Raw genomic sequence first — 4,682 nt, forward strand, 5'->3', positions numbered from 1 at the left:
TCTATTCAAAACTTTTTCCAAACTATTCAAACAACCATCAAAAGAGGATCCATATACAGTGAAATCATCCATAAACACCTCTATGCAATTTTCTAAAAAATCACTGAAAATACTAATCATGCACCGCTGGAAGGTACCAGGGGCATTGCACAGGCCGAAAGGCATCCTCCTATAAGCAAAAGTGCCGAAGGGGCAGGTGAATGTGGTCTTTTCCTGATCCTCAGGAGCAATAGTAATTTGCATATAACCAGAAAAACCATCAAGGAAACAGTAGTGGGATTTACCTGCCAGGCGTTCAAGCATCTGGTCAATGAATGGCAGGGGAAAATGGTCCTTTTTGGTAACCTGGTTCAGCCTCCTATAGTCAATGCAGACTCTCCAACTGTTCTGCACCCGAGTAGGAATCAGCTCCTCCTTCTCATTTCTGATCACTGTGAGGCCAGTCTTTTTCGGGACTACCTGGACGGGACTCACCATTGGCTGTCGGAGATAGGATAAATGATTCCAGCTTGCAAAAGCTTGGTTATCTCCTTCTTCACTACATCAAGAATCACCGGGTTGAGTCTTCTCTGTGGCTGTCTTACTGGTTTAGCTCCATCCTCTAAATTTATTCGATGCATACATGTGGATGGGCTAATACCAGGAATGTCCGCCAGGGTCCAGCCTATAGCCTTCTTATGCTTCTTGAGAACTGACAACAACTTCTCCTCTTGCTCATCAGCAAGGGAGGCAGATATAATCACTGGAAAACTCTTGCTATCATCCAAGTAAGCGTATTTTAAATTTGATGGCAGAGGCTTCAATTCTGGTGTGGTCGGCTGGACAGTGGTAGAAGGAGATGGTTTCTCAGCCTTTACCTCATAAAGAAAGTCAGAGGTATGTGTACTTCCTGAAACATGGTTAGTCCTATCTGACTCTATAAAATCAATCTCAAGAGGTAAAACACCACCACCAGGCATGCAATCAATATCACTCTCAGATTCACTGTCAGCATCAAGTTTAGACATATGATCAAGTACAATTTCAGACTCAATGCATGAAGAGTGAGAGGCATGCAGATTAGAATAAAGATCAGTCATGTATTCATCAACAACATGGTCAATTATTTCAGCAAGAAATACAGAAAGATCTTCAGATGGGTATTTCATAGCATCCAGAATATTAAAATGAACAGTTATATCACCAAACTCCATGGACAGTGTGCCTGCATAAACATCTATCTTAGTTCTAGCAGTTTTCATAAAGGGTCTGCCTAGAATGATGGGAACTGATCCTTGAGAAAATCCATCTTCCATATTCAAGATATAAAAATCAACAGGGAAAATCAGTTCACCAACTCTAACTAAGACATCTTCTATGAAACCAACAGGATAGGCAACACTTCTATTAGCTAAATGAATTACCACATCAGTTGACTGCAAGGGACCTAGAGATAGAGAATTAAAAATCGACAGAGGCATAACACTAACAGAGGCTCCTAAATCTAGCATGGCATTGTCAAACTTACTATTCCCTATAATACAAGGTATGCTGAATGTACCTGGATCTTTGCATTTTTCAGGAATTTGAGGAACAGATTTACCAATCAATGCGGAGACATTTCTGTCCATGCTAATTCGTTCACTTCCTTTAAGCTTCCGCTTATTAGTGCACAGCTCCTTCAAGAATTTGGCATATCTTGGAATTTGCTTTATTGCATCCAACAGAGGTATGTTTACCTCTACTTTTCTAAACGTTTCCAAGATCTCTTTCTCTGCCTCTTCCATTTTTTTGTTGGAAACTGCTCTTGGAGGGAATGGAAGAGGGGGAATGTGCTGCTTCTGCAAATCAGAATTACCTGTGGAAGAAGATTCACCTGCACAGAAATTGTTAGGTAGATTTTTGTCATCACCTTTTTCTGGAATAGAGTGAAGTTTGGCAGGTTCATTTGCAGATGAGGAAGGTGCTACGGGTTGAGGTCCTTGACACTGCTTTCCCGACCTCAATGAAATGGCACTGACATTTTTGGGGTTTTGGACAGATTGAGAAGGCAGCTTGTCAGAATTCTGGGACTGTTGTTGATTCAATTGAGTAGCTAATTGTCCCATCTGATTGGTTAAGCTCTGAATGGAGGCTCTGGTCTCTTGCTGAAACTGCATGTTCTGCATAGTCATTTGCCTCACAAGTTCTTCGAGGGAAGGTTGTGGAGGGGCCTCAACTGTTGGCTGTTTCTGGGGTTGTTGCTGTTGTTGGATTGGTGGAGGAATGTATGGTCTGCTTGGGCCAGCAGCATTTTGGAAGGAAGGAGCAGGCTGTTGTTGTTGTTGCTGAGGGTTGGACCATCTGAGGTTAGGGTGATTCCTCCATCCAGGGTTGTATCTGTTGCTGGAAAGGTCATAATTGCTCTGCTGTGGTTGATTTTGCTGCTGAGGTTGAGGAGGTCTATTGTAAATATTTGCAGCATAAGCTTCAGGCTGCTCAATTGCTCTAGGTTGCTGCATGGAAGGGCAAAGGTCTGTATGGTGGTCAGCAGAGGAGCACAAGCCACAAACCCTTGCGACAGGTACAGATTTCTGATTCAAGGCCAGCTGGGTTACCAAGTTGACCAACGCATCCAGTTTGCCTTCAAGCTTCTTAGTTTCAGATGATGCAGATGGGTTTGTAGCTACCTCATGCACTCCTCTAATGACTATGGCATCATTTCTGGCGCTAAACTGCTGGGAGTTGGAGGCCATCTTCTCAATTAAATTTCTGGCTTCAGCAGGAGTCATGTCTCCAAGGGCTCCACCACTGGCAGCATCTATCATACTTCTCTCCATATTACTGAGTCCTTCATAAAAATATTGGAGAAGAAGCTGTTCTGAAATCTGATGGTGGGGGCAACTGGCACATAGTTTCTTAAATCTCTCCCAGTACTCATACAGGCTCTCTCCACTGAGTTGTCTAATACCTGAGATATCCTTCCTGATGGCTGTGGTCCTGGAAGCAGGGAAATTTTTTTCTAAGAATACTTTCTTAAGGTCATCCCAGCTCGTGATGGACCTTGGAGCAAGGTAATACAGCCAGTCCTTTGCCACTCCCTCTAATGAATGAGGAAAAGCCTTCAGAAATATGTGATCCTCTTGGACATCTAGGGGTTTCATGGTGGAGCAGACAATGTGAAATTCTTTCAAATGTTTGTGCGGGTCTTCACCTGCAAGGCCATGAAACTTTGGAAGCAAATGAATCAGTCCAGTCTTAAGAACATATGGGACATCCTCATCAGGGTATTGGATGCACAAGCTTTCATAGGTGAAATCAGGTGCAGCCATTTCCCTTAGAGTCCTCTCACGAGGTGGAGGTTGTGCCATGTTCTCAGAATGTGCAAAATCAGAATGCTCAGAATCTGAATGCTCAAAATTATAATGCTCAAGATCAGGATGTTCAAAATCACCAATAACAGAATGCACAGATTCACCAGTTATGGAATGCTCAGAATGATCAAAAGGTATAAAATGATGCCTAACTAATCTATGAAATGTCCTATCTATCTCAAGATCAAAGGGTTGTAAGTCAGATGGATTGCCTCTAGTCATACACTACATTCAGCATGCACACAACTAGTTGCCTTGTCATGTAAATAAAGGTGTAGGTTTGAACTACAGCTACCCTCAAATGATATCCAAATGACTTGAAATTTTGTGAGCAACCTTATAAAATGGTGAGAAGATAGCACAAAAAATTTCAGACAAAAATTCAAAGTCTAACTATGAAAGCTAAAATTGGTAGGTTAAGAAAAATAAGTGAATAAAACTTGAAAAATAAAAAACTTTTGACAGAATCGCTTTTTTTGGACGATGGAGACCTCAGCCGGCCTGTGGCGGGCTGCCATGGCGTAGGAAATTTTTTTCTACCCCAAATGCATATATAATAATTGTGATTCTGATAACCGGAGCAAAAGTTATGGCCGTTTGAAGTTTTGACAAACACAAAATTTGCTAGTTTTTTGGAACTTTCAAATCTGACCAAACTAAAGGCTCTAGCTATTTTTCCCACAAAATATGGATTAAAAGAAGTTACCACAAAAAAATTCAGCCAAAAATAACAACCCTAGCTACTAAAACAAAAAATCCCAATTAATTCAGCATGGGTGGTCGCTAAAATCCGTCTCTAATTGATTTCTACTACTACTCTGTTTTTCCGCAAGCTGATTTCTACTACTACTCTGTTTTCAAGCACAATCATCACAGCAAAACACCCAAGACTGAAACAGGGGAAACGCTTAATGGGAAAACTGAAACAGAACACACATTAAACAAAATACCAGGACACTAAACAACACTAACACACATACTAACACAATACTAACAATTAAACATAAAACACGAAAGGATTAAACACACAACACTAGCTAGCTATTATGAACCTTTGGACACTGCTCCCCGGCAACGGCGCCAAATTTGATCGAGGCCGTACCCGAATCAAATAAACATGAAAATGCAGTAACTAGGAAGTGATCCTAGGTCGTTTCCCAACGAGCAGTGACAAGCCAAATGTTCATAATATACTTGCAGTAACAGTAACGGTGGGGGGGGGGGGGTTTGGTTGTTTGGTAATTAAAGAGCAGAACAAATAAAATGGAATACGAAACTACTAATATTAAAAACGGGTTGTTTCCTCTGATTCAGAAGCCACTTTCTTATCCTGGGTTATGGAGAATTCGT

General features: G+C 41.4%; 1 non-coding gene across 1 annotated transcript; it reads left to right on the top strand.

Moving 5' to 3' along the window:
* The first annotated feature begins 2,844 nt into the window (after positions 1 to 2,844).
* On the top strand, positions 2,845 to 2,951 carry LOC114377784. Its single transcript, XR_003659219.1, has one exon. It is a non-coding gene; the product is annotated as a small nucleolar RNA R71 (small nucleolar RNA).
* Positions 2,952 to 4,682: the final 1,731 nt, after the last annotated feature.

The sequence above is a fragment of the Glycine soja genome, chromosome 11, assembly GCF_004193775.1.
Source record: "Glycine soja cultivar W05 chromosome 11, ASM419377v2, whole genome shotgun sequence".
Taxonomy (NCBI): domain Eukaryota; kingdom Viridiplantae; phylum Streptophyta; class Magnoliopsida; order Fabales; family Fabaceae; genus Glycine; species Glycine soja.